Source organism: Erpetoichthys calabaricus, chromosome 17 (assembly GCF_900747795.2).
Source record: "Erpetoichthys calabaricus chromosome 17, fErpCal1.3, whole genome shotgun sequence".
NCBI classification, from domain to species: domain Eukaryota; kingdom Metazoa; phylum Chordata; class Cladistia; order Polypteriformes; family Polypteridae; genus Erpetoichthys; species Erpetoichthys calabaricus.
Genome location: NC_041410.2, coordinates 91,341,152 through 91,363,483, shown reverse-complemented (window position 1 = coordinate 91,363,483; position 22,332 = coordinate 91,341,152). Strand labels below are relative to the sequence as shown.

At 40.6% G+C, this 22,332-nt stretch overlaps 1 protein-coding gene across 1 annotated transcript in view; it reads right to left on the bottom strand.

Annotated features, from left to right (window-relative positions):
• LOC114667644 (cortexin domain-containing 1) overlaps positions 1-3,584 on the bottom strand; it is a 60,478-nt gene extending 56,894 nt beyond the window's left edge. Inside the window, exon 1 of the mRNA XM_051920444.1 lies at positions 3,097-3,584. The gene's annotated coding sequence lies outside the window, so the exon portion shown is untranslated. The remainder of the gene's footprint in view (positions 1-3,096) is intronic.
• Between the last annotated feature and the right edge of the window lie 18,748 nt (positions 3,585-22,332).

The following is a 22,332-nucleotide window of genomic DNA, read 5'->3' as shown; positions in this document are numbered from 1 at the left end:
GGTGTGGTAAGGAGACAGGGGTTCAAGTCCAGGGTCCTCCCAGTGCAAGGACACGCAGGTTAGGTGAGCTGACCCGTGTGTGTGATGGACTGGCGCCCTCTCCTGTGGATCCACTCCAGCCCACTGCCACCTGCTCAGGATAAGGCAGGTGTAGAAAACGGTTTTATAATATTTAATATGGAAATAACGTAATATGAGATGGAAGACAATCAATCAGATAATACAGTGATATGAAAGGGAAGACAGTCGATGAACTTTGAGAAATCAGTCTGTGCTTCTACTATACAAACAAAAAAAAATTCCTGAATGAATTCATTAGTTAAGAGATATAAATAAAAACTGTGTTCTATGAGCAGACAAGTCAAGCTAATGGAATAAATATATTTAATAACAACTCTGGCACATTAGCGGCAGTAACTCGACTTAGAAAATCGGTGACATAAAACCACAAAGCCCAAAATGACCTGTGGCAGAAATCAATATAATAATATAAAGGTAGCCGCCTGTAAAAGTCCTTCTTCTTCTTCTTCTTCTTCTTCTTCTTCTTACTTCTTCTTCTAATGCCAATTACAGTTTAAACTGAAGACCATGTACCGTAAAAATGCGTTACGTTTATATGAAGGTAGAGTATTTTATCATACTTTTAATAATTCAAATATGGCTTCCAGGACCCAAACCCTAAAGACGCCCTGGCATTTGAGTTGGTTTGTGTCACCGCCATTGTGACTTCTCTTCATGTCTCCTCTCGGACATTCAGACGGAGCTCCCTTTTCCTTGTTTAATCCACGGCAAGCACACTTTGGCCATTAACTGCAGATCTTCGGATTGAAGCACACTTTGTAGGGACAGTGAGGACAACCTGAGCGTGTGGCGGGTCACAAAACCGTCACCCTCTCTGAGAACTTTCACAGTCGTGTCCCTCCAGTCCCTCCAACCACCGCATCATTATTTTAGTTTGGGATTTTGCATCCAAATTGCACTCCGATGCACCCGCACGCCCTCAGGGTCTCCGCGTGGAAGCTGCCTCGAGCATTTGAACTCGGCTTTCACTTTGAAACCCACGGGACAGCCGGGACCATCTTGTTCAACGTCATTAAAGGTGAAACACTTATGGAGTTACTGCTGAAAGTGACTGCAGCAGCTGTGCAGTACCAAGCCCCCCTGTGGGCTCCAAAAATATTTAGGGTCTTCTAACGGGTGAAATGTGTCAGACACTGCGTGCAGGCGCCTTACTAACTAAATTAGACAAAGCGATACTGACGGCGGAGTCGGCGAAAAGACAGTGAATAAGACGACTGCGTGGAGGAGTCCAGGAGAACCTGAACAATCTGAAAAGTTGAAAACATTTAGGAATAAGCAGAGGAAAAAATGAATTAACTGTCATCTATCTGTAGATCGCTCCATCATACGGTGCCTTTCACATCTATCTACTGATCGAGCAATCATATAGCGCCTTTCCTATCGATCTGTTATCTATAGTTTTATATACTGTGTTTCCTATTGTGCCTTTCACTATCTACGTGTTGATCAATAGTGCTCGTTGTATCTATCTTTTCTAGAGTGCATTTCACTCTCTATCTATTGCACAGTGCCTTTTGCACGTATCTATCCATTTTTATTATATAGTGCCTTTCACATCTAGTCAAGTCAAGTGGCTTTATTTGTTGTGCCATCCACCGTACTGCACTATAAAGTGGCAGGAAATAACGAAACCGCGGGACGTCTACATGAACACGGGACAAGTATGAGTCCAGTAAAAGACTATATTATAACCAAAAATACATAAATGAAAATTATCTATATATGTAACTATTACATAGTTGTTTTCTCATCTGTCCATCTATTATATAGTGTTTTTTCTATCTATTATCTGGATTTTATATGGTGTTTTTGCTATTTATCACACAGTACCTGTTACTATCTGCCTATCTATTGATAACTGATACACTGCTTCTTGTATCTGTCTATCTATTATATGGCGCCTTTCCTGTGTATCTATTGTCTATTTTATATTTTGTCTTTAATAGCAATCTATGATATAATGTCTTTATGTCTTAATTGATAAATCATATTATGCCTTTCGATTATCTATTTATGTATCTATTGATAAAGTATCTATCTATCTATCTATTGATTGATGGGGCATATAGTGCCTTTGACAATATGTCTATCAATGTATAAATCGATTGATTGATCATACTGGGCCTTTCACATCTAACACTTTCCTATCTGTTTTTTGTTAATGTTTTACATAGTGCCTTTTGCTATTTATCAATTGATCAATCATATAATGCCTTTTATTATCTATCTATCTATCTATCTATCTATCTATCTATCTATCTATCTATCTATCGACTGATCATATAGTGCCTTTGTGTATATGTCTACCTCTATTGAGTGATTGATCATATGTGCCCTTCACATCTATCTGCCTTTTATATTAGCATCTTTGCAATCTATTTATCTATGTTTTATATAATGTCTTTCCTATCTATCAATCTATCACATAGTACCTTTCAACTTCTATAGTTCTATTATATAGTGCCTTTCACTATATAGTAAATGATCCACCAAATACTGCCTTTCTGCTCATCTGTCTATCTATTGGTTGATCAAGAATATAACGCCGATGACAATATGACCATCTCTGCTTATCTACTGATTCGTTGATCATATAGTGCCTTTGCCATCTGTCACTCATATACTATCTTTCACTCTATCTAACTTTCCGCATCAAGCAATTCCAAATTGCAGCGCTTTCTGCCATTTCCACTGAAACTTCTTAAAACTTATTTACAGTCCAAATTCGTCCTACAAATAAACTTAAAAGCCAATATTTTCCGCGTCCCGCCATTAATTTGGCTCTAGTGGCCTTTCGATACCCCTTCGTATTTACGTACACTATTCTGCTGGATTGAAAAGTCCTGTGATTTTGCAGGACCGTGTTAGCTCCGCACAGCCTATAAATCCTACAGCACATTACAGGGTCGCTTTAATCTCATTTAAAAAAAAAACAGAAGAAAAAGAGGGGGGATGCGCAGACTAAATCGGCAGGAACAGACGATGTAAAAGAAGCCCCGCGTACCGCACACTCACCTATGCTGTGTTAATTGTGAATCAGTCCAGCGGGCATCCCTGCTCTGCTACATGAGACGATACGAATGAGCCGCCCGCTTCATTCCAGCTGGACTTCGGTTCTCTTTTCACCACACTTCGTAGATTTCAGAGTCCGAGGGAGAGAAAAATCACAACATAGCGCAATTCTGTCGTTCCGTCATATGGAAGATTAAACGCCAAACTACACCTTTCCACGTCACATTCGTCCAGCTGTACAGGAAGGATCACGCAGCTCGCAGAGCCACCGCCACCGCTGCAGCCGCCACTTACTGCATTGCCCGCTCGGCTCCACCACAAGATTCGCAGGGGCTTCTTCCGAGCGCCGCCACGTGCTGCAGCCGGCCGGGGGTCCTCAATCAGCTACGCTGCACGGCGCGTGTGCAGCTTAAGGGGGCTGCACTGCAATTCCCCCTCAAGTGACTGCCTCGCCGCGGCTGCAGTGCTGTTGATACCTGCGTACTGCTAGACGGACGGGAGCGACTGAGCAACTTTACAGGCGACGAGGGGTGGCACTGCGGCCGGGGCAGCGGGGCTCGCGCTCCTATTCGCCTGCGCTTCTTTCTTTCTTTCTTTCTTTCTTTCTTTCTTTCTTTCTTTCTTTCTTTCTTTGACATATTCTGTATTAAAGAAATAAATATTAGAGCAAACAGTGCTATTTGATTGTTTTGCGTCACATTTCTTTCTTTCTTTCTTTCTTTCTTTCTTTCTTTCTTTCTTTCTTTCTTCGATACATTCTGTAATAAAGAAATAAATATTAGAGCAAACCCCCCCCGTGACCCTGTTTTCGGATTCAGCTAGTTGGAAAATGGATGGATGAATATTAGAGCAAACAGTGCTATTTGATTGTTTTGCGTCACATTTCTTTCTTTCTTTCTTTCTTTCTTTCTTTCTTTCTTTCTTTCTTTCTTTCTTTCTTTCTTTGATACATTCTGTAATAAAGAAATACATATTAGAGCAAACAGTGCTATTTGATTGTTTTGCGTCACATTTCTTTCTTTCTTTCTTTCTTTCTTTCTTTCTTTCTTTCTTTCTTTCTTTCTTTGATACATTCTGTAATAAAGAAATACATATTAGAGCAAACATTGCTATTTGATTGTTTTGCGTCACAGTTTGATTTCTTTCTTTCTTTCTTTCTTTCTTTCTTTCTTTCTTTCTTTCTTTCTTTCTTTCTTTCTTTCTTTCTTCGATATATTCTGTAGTAAAGAAATAAATATTAGAGCAAAGAGTGCTTTTTGATTGTTTTTTTTTGTCATATTTTAGTTTGATTTTCTTTCTTTCTTTCTTTCTTTCTTTCTTTCTTTCTTTCTTTCTTTCTTTCTTTCTTCGATACATTCTGTAATAAAGAAATAAATATTAGAGCAAACCCCCCCCCCCCCGTGACCCTGTTTTCGGATTCAGCTAGTTGGAAAATGGATGGATGAATATTAGAGCAAACAGTGCTATTTGATTGTTTTGCGTCACATTTCTTTCTTTCTTTCTTTCTTTCTTTCTTTCTTTCTTTCTTTCTTTCTTTCTTTGATACATTCTGTAATAAAGAAATACATATTAGAGCAAACAGTGCTATTTGATTGTTTTGCGTCACATTTCTTTCTTTCTTTCTTTCTTTCTTTCTTTCTTTCTTTCTTTCTTTCTTTCTTTCTTTCTTTCTTTGATACATTCTGTAATAAAGAAATACATATTAGAGCAAACATTGCTATTTGATTGTTTTGCGTCACAGTTTGATTTCTTTCTTTCTTTCTTTCTTTCTTTCTTTCTTTCTTTCTTTCTTTCTTTCTTTCTTTCTTTCTTTCTTCGATATATTCTGTAGTAAAGAAATAAATATTAGAGCAAAGAGTGCTTTTTGATTGTTTTTTTTTTGTCATATTTTAGTTTGATTTTCTTTCTTTCTTTCTTTCTTTCTTTCTTTCTTTCTTTCTTTCTTTCTTTCTTTCAGCATCTGCAGATACTGAAGTGTGTAGAACTGCATGATTATCTTAAAGGTCTAACGTTTATTTATATTTCCATTTACTAATCTTTCTGTGCAGTTCAGGATTATTATTATTATTATTATTATTATTATTATTATTATTATTATTATTATATGGGCAGCAGTCCTTCACATGGCACTCTTGTGCCCACACCTATACCGTACGCTTACTCACACTTGGCCAAATTAAATCACCAACTGAGTTCTGCAAGCACAAGGAGAACACGCAGACCCCACATTCAGAGTCCCCTAACCCCAGGACTGAGCTTCTTTCTGTCCTCACTGTGTGACCCTGAGCAAGTCACTTCTGCTGCCTGGGCTCCAACTTTAAAAAGCAAAATATCTAAACAGTGAGCTATGTGTCATTTTCTTTCCTCTGTCCTCTCCTATTATATGCCATTTACTCCTTAAGTTTTCTTTCATGTGGATCGTTGTGCTCTTTCTCTTTCCTCTTTTCCTGCAGAGATAGTCAGACCCTGGCGTTGAGCTGGAAATCTTTTAATTTGTGGAACTCCTCTTTCAGCAGCCCTGTACTTCTAGAACCTTCTGCTGCTGGAATTAATGGGGCGACCTGTTCAAAGAGGTCTAGCTGGCAGGCATACATCGCACTTGTTCGGATTCACTCAGATGAGATCTTTCATTTGTAGACAGTACTGTAGTTTGTTTATTTGTTTGTCTTTTCAGTTGTGTCTTCTCTCCTCCACGGTTGACTTCTGCTCTTTGGGGCAGTGGGGATGAAGTGGGTACCGATGGATGGATGTTTTTATACTGCATTGAAGTTTTCAGCTTGATGTTTGATTTACGGTAACTTATATTTGCATGTTTACTTAATAAAAAGTTGATAACAGAAAGAAAAATGATTAGGTATCCTGTACCGGGAAGTCATCTTGGATGGAGGTATCAGTGTAAAAACAGTAATAATAATCCCTGCCTCGTTACTTTAAAACTCAGTTATTCCAAATGCAGTTCACAGGAATCCGATACTCTACACTCTTCATGGTGGCTCTTCAGCCGCTTTTGGCTCCTTAAAGAATCATCCACAGGACGCTTGCAGAAAGAACTCCTTATTTAGATCGGTAGCAGGCTCCATAAGTGAAAAGAAGCCAAGAGATCTGTGAAGTCCCGATGAGTCTCGGAGTTCACGAGGACCCTCAGTGCACAGCACAGTAACTTGGCCCTCTTCGGTCTCTCCGTACCCTGCCAGGTAGCCAGCTAGACATTAAAGAGGGTTTGTGTTGTTCAAATATTAGGAGCCGCTAAAAGACCAAATTTTGCAATGAACTACGTATAGAATATACATTACATGCAGAGAGAATACTTCAAATAAGACATGTTTTTCAGGGTCCCGTTAGTGTATATGTAAATATATATTTATATACCACTCATCACGAAATCACCCGAAACATGAGGACTTGGGACTTGAAATTTGGAATGTAGGTTACCCTTGGCCCATAGGTGCTCGCTAAGAAACGGTTTTACAAATTTCGCTTTTCACGAGAGAATTACTTAACGGATTTAGATCGGGTTGTTTTCAATAATTTGCTTGAACTGTCCGGTTGATTTTGCGACTTCTCTCATCGCGCTAAGTACGAGAGTTCGCTTGCGTTACCGATGTATTTATGCAAATCAAAGGGCGTGGCTGTGGGCCGAGAGCAGGGGGGCGGGGCCTTCCTCACTCACTCGCCAGCCTCAGTTCGAGTCGCTCTTCCTCTCGCCACGTGTAGGAGTGTATTACCTTGCCTCCGCTTAGTTAGCGATACCTGTTTGCTCAGCAGACATTACCAGCTACAGATTGTTAAGGAGTAACGTTTGACGTTTTTGACAGAGACAGAGATCAGAGCTCCATGTGTTTTAGAGGGTAGCTGCTGATTGCCAGAGATATCACGGCCATGTGCTCTTCTCCCCACGTGGGGGACGCTATCCCGTCAGAGCTGAACACGATCAGATACAATGACGACGTTTAAAGTTGGAGCGTACCTATCTTCCGCTTGGCCAGAATTATATTTAAAACATTTTTTTATTGATTTTTAAAGTTTGTCATGTTTCACTCCTACGTGGCTGGAACCAAGGGGTGGACTGCTAGTACAAAATAAATATTATATTTAGATGGCATATTCCTTTGAGTAATGCTTAGCGCTGCTTCACAGACCCGAGTTCTACTCCTGACTCCATCCCTGTCGGTGCTCAGACGCCCCTCTTATCTGCCCCTCAGGTTCTCATTCACCTCCCATAAGACTTTGTGACCATAATCTGGCCTTCAGTGGACTGGCATCCCAACTGTGGCTTCTGCCTTCCTTGTGTCTCCTACTGGTGGGGATGGACACACACAGGACTCACTACAGTTGTCTTTCCATTTTTTAAGACCCCAAAGCTTATTTTTACATTTTTTTCAGTCAATCATGGACATGTCGTGTGGGGAAGTGGAGTCTAATAATATCAGGATGAGCACATTGGATTTTTACTCTGCCATGAAAGTGCAGCAGTAACAGATATCAGATCACAGAAAACTAATTTAAACGTCCACATTAATAACCTGACGACAATAGAAAACACATTCTTATATATTGTATCTTGTATTTCAAAATTATATTCAGTTTATGAAGATTAAAAAATGATTTAGATACAAACCTGCTCTCTAGATTAAATTTACGATAACAAAAGTGCGTAACACTCTCTGATTCATCAAATTGAATGTCAGATGAAGAGCTGGAAATATAAAATATGAATCCATCCATTCATACAGTGTATATTCTAATGGCGTAGACATACAAACTATGACCTGCGAACTTCTAGTTCGAGAAATAGAATCTGTGATTTCCTCGAATTCCATGAATTTCCAAGAGCCACTGAAGATGTGACCGAGATTTGTTCTTGTGAAAGGAAGTTTCGGGCATGAAGGAAGGCTGTGAAGTCTCCAGAATAAGCCACAAAAGCCAGCAAGGGCTTTCACTGGCTGTCCAGTAGAGGCCCACCCCAAGGCAGCCAGTCCCTAAATTGCAGGAGAATTAAGACCAGGAAATTACTGGGAGGGCAGAGAGATCGAAAATGGCAATTGTGGCCACCAGAGGGCACACCAGGTTCCCAACCCTGACACAGACAGACATGGAAGTTTGGCACACATTTTTTTTTACATTTTTTTCATGGGAAATGCTTTTCCCCTGTTTCCCACCTGCACAGCACAGTAAACACGGCATACACTCAGATGTCTTTTCTTCTCTTTTTCTCTCTCTCTCTGTCCTCCTCCACTCCTTCTGTCAAACTTCATCCTCCATCTCTCGACTCTGGATCCCAGAATGAAGGCGGGCGGCTCCTTTTATGTTGTACCTGGGAGTACTCAGATCTGGAAATACTTCAATGTGTAGGGACTCTGCAGCTCCTCCTGGTGGCACCCATGGAATCCAACAGGACTGTCCTGAGCTCCAAGTTCATCCTAGGCACCACTACTACCCTGGGGAACTGCCATCTAGTGGGCCGAGGGAGGTACTGCCCTGTGTTTCTCATCATCCCACTTCACAGTCATTCCGTTTCACAGGCTTCCGGCCGTCTGCCACGCAATATTTTACTTAAAAATGTTTTGAACATGGTCTGCGGTGGGTTGGCACCCTGCCCAGGATTGGTTCCTGCCTTGTGCCCTGTGTTGGCTGGAATTGGCTCCAGCAGACCCCCGTGACCCTGTGTTTGGATTCAGCGGGTTGGAAAATGGATGGATGGATGAACGTGGTGAACATGTGATTGGATGATACACATGTGGATCATGTGACACAATTAATTAACATGAGATATTTTCATGAAGGTTTTCCTATTGCTTTCTCTTGTTCAACACTGGTCACCATAGATTTCTGTTCTATCACAAATTTCTTCCATGATTCACTGTAAGTCAATCATAAAGGGCCGGAGCACCCAGTCGTACCCCCGTAAATATATATAACCTCCCCCCCCCGGGTCATTTTAATGCATGGGCACACTGGGCAGTTGCCCAGGGACCCACGAACAAAGGGGCCACATGCTAACCTATGTATGTTGTGACTTGCTGAGTGGTTGTGTAGTTAGAGGCCTCTGTGTTGCCCAGGGGCCTAAAATGCTGTTAAGATGGCTCTGCCCCCCAAAACCGGGTTATCCTTAGATGTGTATTCTCATTTGAGAATCATGTATGGCCTTGTGAGGGTGCACTCTACCTGCAGTACAGTTGAGGAATTAAAATATCATGTCAGGTCAGGTTGGGGGGCATGTACTGGTACAGTGCATTGACACATCCACCACACAACAAAACAGCTTGGGATCCTGGTTGGCAACCGCCAAAGCAGATATGCAGTCCAGTCCCACCCTCCAGAAATGACCATCAATCTGCTGCAGCCAGGTGTTACGTGAGTGTCCCCTTGGCCTGGTCCTCAACAATGAGGATCCTGTGAGCCGGACCACCCTCGGGGATCTGTGACCCTAGTGCCGTAACTAACGCTTCCTCACAATGCAGGTCATGTGCCCACAAAGTCAAACCAGCGGTACCCAAGGACCCTCTGAAGAGACACAACACTGAAGGAGTTCAGTGTTCATCTCAGGTCACTGGATAGCATCCATGTCTGACAAACAGGAAGCACTTTGACTCTAAAGACTTGGACCTTCGTCCTTTTGTGTAGATATTGGGAGAGCCAAACACACTCCTTTCAGGTGACCTCATGACCCCCTCATGGTCTCCCAGTCCATCTACTGACTTCATAGGAAGGGTCACCAGAGGCATGAATGTCACCCCCGAGGTAAGTAAACCTCTCGACGTGGTCGACACGCTCTCCGCTGTGCCCAAGAGGTCATTATGAACAGTTGGACTGAAAACAACACGATCTGTAATAGATGTGCCCATGTCACCCATACCTAAATATCTCCAACTGCTCACCAAGCTATGGAAGCTTCTTTGTGATTGAAAAGACTGCTTAGCGGTGAGACCACAGAGCAAATTCTCAAACTGAAACATGGCCTCTCAAAGATGACCCAAGGGTTGTCTGTCCTTTACCACTGATGACAGAAGAAAATGTTAGGAGTAAATCATCATGAAGAAACGAGGAGAGGTGAGGAGTGAGACAGCAGAAACTGTAAGGATTAGTTTAGGGGTCAGATGAGTCCATTCTTCATGAACATTTAAACATGAGCCATGGCTGTGCAAGTTGTTGGCTCCTAAAATGAAACATCTCCTTCACCTAAGGTTCCAAGGAGAATCTCAAGGTAGTACATTTGGAGAGGGAGATGTTGCAGAACTGTTTAAAAAAATCGGAGGCAGGAGTACGAAACCATGCAAGCAGGTGAATTTGTCATCAGCAAAGCAATTAGGAGTCCAAGCCCAATGCCCACAAGGTGATGTGCATGCATTTTCATGATTTAGAGCTCCACATGGCCAGTCAATACTTTGCTGCAATCAGAGAAAAGCCGTCAGCCACCCCCTTTGGCTACATGACACTGCATGACACTGCAGACTGCCAACGTCACACCTGCCATCTTCTCCAGACCAGTTGAAGGGTGACCTCCACGTGTTGTGCTCTGCAAACCACAGAAGCCATCCACCCCATCCTTTCCTCAGGTCTGTCTGTCTTTGGGAGAGCAAAATAACAACTACAGTATATCGAGGAGGACGGAGAAATGAGAAAAAAAGTCCTGGAGATTAAAGGGTGAGGAGCCCTCACTGCAGAACAAATCAATTTAAGCCAAGAGGGATTTGCATGTGATTTTATTAATCATCTGAGGACCTTCGCAGACTGAGGTGAAATCATTTATAGAGAAGTGCCGCTCAAGCTTGCCCTTGTCTTTAGTGTCCTTATCTGCCCTTTCTGGCCAATTTGGGCTTTAATGTCCTCCAGTTTTCTGAGCCTCCTTTTAAATTGCTAGCAACCTTTACGGCTAAAATCCAAAATTGTGTTTGATGGAAACGTATGATAGAGAGAGAGAGATTGGGAGCATTCGCTGATTGCAGCCCATTGCCACACCCACACTGTAAAAAAATGTCAGTAAATTTAATGGTAAAAATACTGTAAATGGTGAAAGTCAAATATCTTTTCTGAAAAAAATGTAGTCAGAAGTCAAGCAAAATGACCCCTTTTATTGGCTAACTCAAAAGATTACAATATGCATGCTTTCGAGGCAACTCAGGCCCCTTCTTCAGGCAAGACGTAATACAGAAACTGGAGTTCCCTGTGTTTATATACACACCAGGACAGATACAACATTGGTAAATCTTTAAGTGAGACATCTTAAATGTAAAAAATTAATAGACCTCTTCAGGCTAAGATTCATTTAACAAGAGAGAAGAACAATGTATGGTCAAGATCTTTGGATAAGATAACTGTCCAACAAAGTCTTTTGAAGTTTCTGATGAGTTTTTCCATACAATGTGGGTTTGTAGACAGATTGTCTGAGTCAGTGATGCAAACAATCCTCACACCTGGCCATAAGACCCATGTCTCTATTCAAACCATGTTGTAATATATTCAATTTTAGCATAAGTTTAACTTCCCATTCTTTTCTCTCTTGCTGTGTTCTGAAGTTGCCCATAAGCCCTGTGACTTTAAAGTCCATCTCACAGTGTCCATGGCTGTTGAAGTGGGCTGCTACAGGAACATCTGTGTTGCCATGTTTAATGTGGAACCTGTGTAAATTCATTCTCTGGCGGAGTGTTTGTCCAGTTTCTCCCACATAGAGTGTAGTGTCAGGACATTTCATGCAGAGAATTAGGTAGACCACATTAGATGATCGACAGGAAAATGATCCCTTTATGCAATGTTCTAGTCGGCAGGGTTGTATAATTATACGGTCTGTATTATAAATGTGAGCACACGTTTGACATATTTTCTGTTGGCAGGGAGATGTGCCATTTTCTGTTGGTTCACTTAGGGAGCTTCGGACAATTAGTTGCTGCAGGTTTGATGGTTGTTTGTATGCCAGGATGGGAGGTTCAGGAAATACATTTTTCAGTGTTTGGTCATTGTGTAGCACTGGACGAACTTTTTTCGAAGTGCTCCAAGATGTGGGTTATAGGTGACAACAAGGGGAATGCGGTTCTTGTTTTTGTTTTTATATTCCAGAAGGTTGTCTCTGGGTATGGCAGAAGCTCTTCTTATTTGAGTGTCTGTTGTTTTGGGAGTATAATCTTGTCTGATGAAATCTTGTCTAAGCTCCTGCAGTTGTTTATCCCAGTCTGTTGGGTCTGAGCAAATATGATTGTATCGAATTGCTTGGTTGAAAATAATGGAGCACCTTATAGCTTGGGATGGAAGCTATCACTTCTCAGGTAGGTCCATCTGTCTGGTGGTTTGTGAAAACCAGAAGTTACAAGGGTGTGGTCTTTCAGTTGAACGGTGGTGTCAAGGAAGCTAACTTCTATTTTTGAGTAATTGAGCTTCAGCTAGATAGATAGATAGATAGATAGATAGATAGATAGATAGATAGATAGATAGATAGATAGATAGATAGATAGATAGATAGATAGATAGATAGATAGATAGGATTAATAAAGTATCTATCTATCTATCTATCTAAGGGGAAATTCAGTAGCTTTATGTTAGGGTGAAAAGAATTCTATTTATTATGAAAATGGAGGAGGTCCTTCTCACTGGCAGTGCAGGTTATGAAGATGTCATCTATGGAATGGAGATACAACATTGGTTTTAAGACACACATTGACATAAAATCTTCCACCAATTTTGCCATAAATAGGTTTACATAGTGACGTGCAAACCGACAGCCCATTGCAGTCCCCATTTGTTGCAAGTAGAAATCCATCTATCCATTTTCCAACCCGCTGTATCCTAACACAGGGTCACGGGGGTCTGCTGGAGCCAATCCCAGCCAACACAGGGCGCAAGGCAGGAAACAAACCCCGGGCAGGGCGCCAGCCCACCGCAGAAGTAGAAATCTTGTCCAAAAGAGAATACATTGTGTGTCAGAGTGAATTTTATCATTTGTATAACTGACTCTGTGGGTGAGTCATGTTGTTTGAGGTACGTTTCACATACCAATATGCCATCATTATGGGAGATGTTTGTGTAAAGTGCCTCAACATCCATTATGGCCAGTAAGGTTCCCTCAGGTAAGGGGCCTATAGCAGACCGTCAGTGGTGTCCTGGATGTAGCTGGTGGTATTGTGGGCGAGGTGTTTAAGGATGTGCTCCACCCAACCTACATTCATAATGGCTAATGCAGTACAACACCCTAGTACTACTGAGAAAAATCGGGAAAGTTACCTTATGTTCTGTTGAAAATTACCTGTATATCTTAAACAATGCATTTCATTACATTTTACAGCCAAGTTCTGTAAAAACAATATTTTTCTACCTTCAAAATATGGTACATACCGTTTACTGATACTGAAAAAATCTCAGTTAATGTGACAGTGTAAAACTGATAACTGTAAAATGTAAAATGGTCAGTAACACCGCAGTTACGATATTTGCATAAGGACACACCCCCTTTCACCGTATTGGTCCTGGTGAATCACATTCCTTTGAACAATAGGGAAAAAAACTTCAAAAAAGGAACCTAATCAAGGACTTTGTTAAATGGTGCGACTCAAACCACCTACACCTGAACAGCAGCAAAACCAAGGAGCTGGTGGTGGATTTTAGGAGGACCAGGCCCCTCCTGGACCCCGTGATCATCAGAGGTGACTGTGCAGAGGGTGCAGACCTATAAATACCTGGGAGTGCAGCTGGATGATAAACTGGACTGGACTGCCAATACTGATGATCTATGTAAGAAAGGACAGAGCCGACTATACTTCCTTAGAAGGCTGGCGTCCTTCAACATCTGCAATAAGATGCTGCAGATGTTCTATCAGACGGTTGTGTTTAACATTTTTTTTTACAGTGCACCACATGATAGACCCCCTGAATTGAGATCCGAGTGCAGCAGGGGATGCCTCAGCACCACACCTGAACAGTTTGAGGTTTTTTACGGTGGCTGGTGTGCCAGTCCTGCACTGGAGGAGCTGCTTGCAGATTAACGTCATACCCAGCACAAAGTAATTGTGGGTTTAGGGTCTTGATCAAAGGGTCCAATGGAGTGGAGTCACTTCTGGCTTTTTACAGGATTCGAACCGGCAACCTTCCATAGCTTCAGAACCACCACTGTGCCTATGGAACGGTATCCAGAGAGTGAAGCTGTGGTTTTATGAGCTTCATTTTCTCTAGGATATCCAGGATGGAAAGGCATCCTCGAGAAAAGGAAGCTCACAAAACCACAGCTGCACTCTGCACCGAAAAAAAAAAAAAAATGAAAGTGTTCACCCAAAAGCATCGAGGTCCTTGGTGACTTTCATCCCGGTTTAGCTGCAGCACGGTGTCCTGGTTTTTAAAGAGCCTATCATGGACGAGCGATCAGAGTGGAGTGAAAGAGTCTGGTGGACTCCAGAGGGGGCTACACAACTGGAAACGGAGAATACAGAAATAAACACTACGGGGTTGGCACAAATGCACAAAAAAAATACGACGATTACATCCTGCCATCTCAGCAAGCCTAGAAAAACACGAGCCAGCCAACTGAAGTCTCCCTGTCTGCCTAGTTAAGAACCTGCCTAGTGAAAGGCACTATATGACAGATAGATAGATAGATAGATAGATAGATAGATAGATAGATAGATAGATAGATAGATAGATAGATAGATAGATAGATAGAGGCACTATACAATAGATAGATAGATAGATAGATAGATAGATAGATAGATAGATAGATAGATAGATAGATAGATAGATAGATAGATAGATAGATAGATAGATAGATAGATAGATAGATAGATAGATAGATAGATAGGTAGTGAAGGACTTCACCTCCCACATTAAAGGAATACAGTCTGCTAAGGGAAAAGAGACGGTTTGAGAATGCTATGTTGTTATGCATGACTGTGGATTGTGGGAAGAAATTTCAGTAAAAGGAGAAAACCCTGGCAAACACGTGGGTAATGTGTGCCACTGTGCCAGCCTATGTACATTTCTATGTGTGCATGTGTGTAGCTGGGTTGCCCTAATTGAATGCCAATTAAAATTTCATTATTAACCTTGTTGAAGAACAGATAGCTTTTTTCTCTTATGAGACTTTGCTAAATTAAAACAATCCTACTGAGATTTAGGGTGTTAGGGAGAGTGGGCTCATATGAGTATTTTGCCCACAAGGTCACCCCTCAATGCCCATTCATTGAAATGATAGCAACCCTCTTAGCATTGCCTGTAGCCACCTGCATGGTTTAAGGCTGGCCAGTGTTACCAGCATATTTTACTTGTTTATGCTAACAGCCTGCAATAGGTAAGCTCCACATTATTTAACATTATTTATTGCACACAAAGATATGAGGCAGTTTGAGTATACATAGGAATATTGCATTCCCTAATAAAATTTTCATTTTATTTATTTTCAGAGTCCATTACTGGAATCAACTCGCGTTAAGATGCCAGTTCATGAAAGGAGACACACATGAGTTTAGAATTGCTGCTCAACCTAAAACATCTGCCTTGGGATGCACAAGGAAATGGGAGGACGTGGAGGCAAAGAATGACACAAGTGTACAAGATATGGACTGGTTATTGAACCCATGACCCTGGCACCTTGACACACCCACTGTATGACAGTGCCTCTGATAACACGCACTTAGTCACAATTTGAGATGCTGCTGTAACTGGCTGCAGAGTCTTTGTGTACAGAATAAATCTGAATAAAAGATACAAAGCCTGAGTTGAAATGAAAATAGCTAAGTGTAGAGATACATTAACAAGAAAGGCATTAGATAGATAGATAGATAGATAGATAGATAGATAGATAGATAGATAGATAGATAGATAGATAGATAGATAGATAGATAGATAGATAGATAGATAGATAGATAGATAGATAGATACATATTGCATAGGAGATACTTTGAGTACTATGGTGATGGTAATTCCAATCTAGGGGGTGGTGCTGTGTGACAACAGACTCTCTTTTCCTCTTTCTGTCCACTCATGTTGCAGTCCCTTGAGAATCCTGCCAACTACGCCAATGTAAGAACATGGCAGACAGCTGAACTGGGTGATCTTTTAATCAAGAGAAAATGTGTAAAATGCAAAAAACAGCCTTTTCCGATGTGAGTCTCTTTTATCGACTAGCGAAGATGACAGTTCCTCTAGTTTCAATGTAATCAGACAGGAAAAGGTGGGCCCTGGTTAGCGGAACCCAGAAGTGACGTTAATGGTGAAGAGCAGTCAATTTTCCTGTCTGCAGGAGGAGGAGGAAAAGAGAGACCTTTATAACACAGCACCACCCCCTGGCTCAGTCGATAATTGCCTTTATTTGTCCCCAGGAGGAAATCTGGTTTTCTACAGAAGCTCTTTAAATAAATAAATAAAAAAAAGACAGATAAATATATATATATAAATAAATATATATATAAATATAAATAAATATATAATATATATATATAACCACAGGGTCACGGGGGTCTGCTGGAGCCAATCCCAGCCAACACAGGGCACAAGGCAGGAAACAAACCCCATACAGGGTGCCAGCCCATGGCAGAGACCTTCTCTTCCATATATATATATATATATATCTAATAAAAGGCAAAGCCCTCACTGACTGACTGACTGACTGACTGACTGACTGACTGACTGACTGACTCACTCACTCACTCACTCACTCACTCACTCACTCACTCACTCACTCATCACTAATTCTCCAACTTCCCGTGTAGGTAGAAGTTTGGCAGGCTCATTCCTTACAGCTTACTTACAAAAGTTAGGCAGGTTTCATTTCGAAATTCTACGCGTAACGGTCATAACTGGAACCTCTTTTTTGTCCATCTACTGAAATGGAGAGCGGCTCCATGGACGTGGGAGGCGGATTTGCGTAACGCGTCATCACGCCTCCCACGTAATCACGTGAACTGACTGTGAACGCAGTTAAGTGCAGCTACTGCGGAAACCAAGCACAGTGAATACCGTACGTTTAAATTAAGTTTATAGAAACACTCCCGTCGTTTGCAATACCATATTCGCGAGATACAAGTTTAATGAGAGCAGGCAGTCAGCTAAAGAAGGGAATGAATAAATAACTATAATCGTAATAAACGAACAAAAAATTTAAAAGCAGCACGTGAACTGACTGTGAACGCAGTTAAGTGCAGCTACTGCGGAAACCAAGCACAGTGAAAACCGTAACTTTAAATTAAGTTTATAGAAACACTCCCGCCGTTTGCAATACCATATTCGCGAGATACAAGTTTAATGAGAGCAGGCAGTCAGCTAAAGAAGGGAATGAATAAATAACTATAATCGTAATAAACGAACAAAAAAATATAAAAGCAGTACTTCGCCGCTGCCATGCGCAGGTATATAAATTAAGTTTATAGAAACGCTCCCGTAGATAACCACCCATACAATCAGATTGGGATTCATACTACGAATGCCTGCAATGTAATTACCCCGATCTACATGCTGTCAAATGAATGAACCACACGCCGTGGCACAACGTTAGGGGCTTTGCCTCTAGCGCTGACGTCCGAGGTTCGATTCCCGTAAGGGAGTGCAGTGAGTGTGTACGCCAGATGAGCCCACAATTACGGTGAAACACGTGTCGCGTACTAGATGACTTTGTAACAGAGTTAAAATTGCTGGAGCGAGAAACTTTTAACTGCCGGGTCATGTCGCGTATTCTCTGGTAGGTACACCAAAAAATGTATACATTTATGCATGTAATGGGCAAACAAAAAATGTACTATACCCAAAAGCACTGCAGTTGTACTCAATGTATCTTTACTTCTAAAATGTTAACGTTTTACTGTTTAATAATTTATACGCTTCTTATATGTTGTTTAAATTCTTTTATCAAAATACCAGTAACAGCGCACTGCACGATAACGTGGAGTAAATACACTTGACATAAGCATTCATGTTATTTATCCTCTTTCTCTGTACATTTACCGTTCGTTTGCTCAGAGGTTAATGCGCTTGATGCTTACTGAGCAGCTCTTCACCCTAGCGTCCCGCTGCTTCTCATCTTTCGTCGGCATCTTCTCACGTTAAAACTGATTAAGTTACTTTTTGTATTGTGATAAATTAGTATGTTTTCTTTAATTTTTCAGTTAAGCTGGCACTTAAGTCTTCACTCTGCCTCAACAATGATTAGCGAAGGTGGTAGGGAATGAAAACTGCACCCGTACGCATCCGCCCACGGCCGCCCTGGTGCGCGCAGCTGTGAGTTCATTCTACAATAAAATAAAATAAAGATAAAAAGACTAATAAAAATCATCACCCCAGAAGCGGATAGTAGACGTGACGTAGTATATGTGTACCAAATTTCAAGTCAATAGGTGAAACGGTTTGCGAGCTACAGGTGATTTAAAATCCTAGACAGACAAACGAATAGCCACGGTAGCGTATTATACAAGAAGATTTTACTGTTTAATAATTTATATTTATATGCAATGTGCTTCTTATATATTACTTCATATTCTCATATGATAATGATGTTAATGTTGTTTATATTGATTTCTGTGTTACTGTAAGTGCTCTTTATTTGTGGAAAAATAAATTTGGCAATTAACAAACGTATTTTATACATACTACATTTTATTTTTTTCTCTTGCACTCAGTGAGCGAAGCCACCAGGTAATCAGCTATATATAGTTGGGAGACCTGGGGACCCGGGTTCGATTCCCGGGTCCTCCCTGCGTGGAGTTTGCATGTTCTCCCCATGTCTGCGTGGGTTTCCTCCGGGCGCTCCGGTTTCCTCCTACAGTCCAAAGACATGCAGGTTAGGTGGATTGGCAATTCTAAATTGGCCCTAGTGTGTGCTTGGTGTGTTTGTGTGTGTCCTGCGGTGGGTTGGCACCCTGCCCAGGATTGGTTCGTGCCCTGTGTTGGCTGGGATTGGCTCCAGCATACCCCTGTGACCCTGTGTTTGGATTCAGCGGGTTGGAAAATGGATGGATGGATGGATATATATGTATATGTAGATTAGTATATGTATATATATATATATATATATATATATATATATATATATATATATATATATATATATATATATATATATATTTATGTGTGTGTATATATATATATATATTTGTGTGTGTGTGTGTGTATATGTGTATATATATATATATATATATATATATATATATATATATATATATGACAGCAACACTCATAACAATGACAACACAATTACATTGACAATCATGTTACGTTATTTTGAAAGTGTTTCCTTTTCTTTTTCATAACCTCTTCAACACACTACTTCTCCACTGCAAAGTGCGGGTATTTTGCTATATATGTATATATGAAGAGGATGGATGGATGGATGTATATGTGTGTGTATATGTATGTGTATATATATATATGTATATATATGTGGATATGTATATGTATATATATATATGTATATATGTATACTGTATATATGTATATGTAGATATGTGTAGATATGTATATATGTATATGTATATATATATTTACATAACCTCTTTAACACACTACTTCTCCGCTGCGAAGCACGGGTATTTTGCTATATATATATATGTGAATGTATGTATATATGTACTGTATGTCTATATTTATATATATATATATATATATATATATATATATATATATATATATATATGTGTGTGTGTATATATATGTGCATATGTATATATATATATGTGTATATATATGTGCAAATGTATATATTTATGTGTATATATATATATATATGTGCATATGTATATATATATGTAGATGTGTAAATTTGTATATGTATATATATGTATATGTGGATGTGTATATGTAGATATGTATATATATGTATATGTATATATATGTTTACATAACCTCTTTAACACACTACTTCTCCGCTGCAAAGCGCGGGTATTTTGCTACTATATATATATATATATACACACACTATAGTCTGAACAAATTGTACAATGACAAAAGAGGAAGAATAATTTAAACAGAAAGAAAAGAAAACTTCTGATGTGGCAGTCCCAGTCACAGTAAGGCGCTATACAGGTGTATCGGTGTTGGTATAAAGGACCCTGAGTCGTGTTTCTTAACACTCTTCTGCTGAATTATATGTTGGCTGAAAGTCCTCAGTGTCATTGTATCAGGGAGACGATGTGCAGTGTTGTTCATAATGGCACTCCTCTTTGTCTTCATTCCCTCCTTGTCTACGATCTCCAGGGTGTCCAGAGTGTGTCCCATAACTGAGCCTCCCCTTTCAATCATCTTGTTGATTTGGTGGGCCTTCCTTGAAGTGACATTACCAGCCCAGCACACCACAGCTGGCGAAGTGGTGTCTCTGAGGCTAGGGATCTGCACTGGCAATCGGAAGGTTACTGGTTCGAATCCCATAAATGCTAATAGGGACTCTGCTTTGATGGACCCTTCAGTAAGGCCCTTAACCTGCAATTGCTGAGCACTTTGAGTAATGAGAAAAGCGCTATATAAATGCAAAAAATTATTATTACAGCAGAGAAAAACGCAAGGGCCACCCCTAGTGACTAGGGCCCTAAAGTTAATAATCTTACTATTTTATTGGTTAATTTTAAGGTTTTAACCTTTTAAAGCCAAATTTTAAAAGTATTGTATCTTAGTCATGGAGGCATGTTCTTCTCTGCTCTCATTCTAAACACAATTTTATTTATCTTAACCCTAATCTTAAAAGTCATTTGAAAGTGCCTAATCCTAAAACTCAGATTAGGGTGCCCAATCTTAAATTATGGTTTGTACTATGTTTTAGAGGATCTACCCCACCCCACCCCTTATCCAAACCCTAGGTGAGAGGGCTATTGGTGGGAAGGTGAATGCCTAACCCTAAACACCCCACTTATAGCCCTACTGTTAATTTTCACCTTTTTAAACATAATTTTAACCCTAGTATTTAGAAACTCTAGCCCCTCAGGTTAAAACCCTAGCTCCTGAGAGACTTAGTACATATGGACTGGTTTTATAATTAATAACTTATGTATCTAGGGTAGCTCATTTTAAGGGGTGGGTATTTAAATATGGATTTTAACCTACTTTCTAGACCTATAGATTACCTTGTAGAATATTATTAATAGGCCCATTTTATTGTTTGTATATAGAGATATTTTAGGGGGATTAGTAATTTATTATGGGGGGGGGGGGGGATTTTATGTGTGGGATGACACAACCTATACATTAAATGAAGTCAGTGTCCTGAGAACAAAGACCCTGCTCTGCCCTTTGTTCCTATAATCCCTCTGTGTTCCGACACCAGTCCAGCATGTCAGTAATGTGGACCCCTGAGTACTTGTAGGAGTGGACCACCAGTATATCAACTCTTTGAACGGTGGCTGGACTCTTTGGTGTGGTGATGTATTGCAATGTATCTTGATGTATAGGAGATAATAACATTTGCGCCTTATGATTGCTGATTGTGGCCTCAGCTCTGCCGTGTAATAAGCGGGTTAAGAAAATAATGGATGGATGTAAACAGATTTGTGAAATACCAACGTGTTTATGATTACAGAAGCACTCTCTCGCTGCCAAGAAGACGTCAGGCTATAAGTTCAGGTTCTCTTGCTCTTATCCTGCTAGGCACAAACGATTTCTGTTTTGCCCACGTGGTAGGAACTTTTTCAGAGCCCAAAGAGCTAATTTCATAGCTTTTCCCAGAATTAAATGGTTCTTTATCAAGCAATAGTTTTACGAAGGCGACTACACAAACCAGTAAAGGGCATTAAAGAAATGACGTCCTTAATCACTGCACTGCCGGACCGCCCTGAATTACAAATCTCTTTCATATAGTTCACACCCTGCACATGACAGCGATCCGTTTTATTTCTACGGGCACCAAAACATTTAATCTTTTGGAAGAAAAAATACATACATACATACATACATACATACATACATACATACATACATACATACATACATAAAATGGTTGTGCGCAGATTCAGTGTAGCGACTGTGAAATCAAAAAAGCGCGTCTAACTGGTGAATGCGTCCATATAAACTGTAACTCCTCGGGATGAGGTAACGGGATTCCCAAAGCTGTCCAGCATTTTGGCCATCACGTCCCAGCGTCCCCCAAGGTATTCCCCGCTGCCCGCTCTCTTTGTCTCTCCCACTTATTCACGCCACACATTTTTAAAAAGTGCCACCCACTAATCCCCCCTCCGTCCCAACCCCCCACCAAATTCCCCGTCTCCTCACATTTCACTTTTACTGCGCGCGGCTCACACACACAAATGAGCTATCGGTCCTTTTTTTTTTTTTTTTTTTTTTACCCGGCTA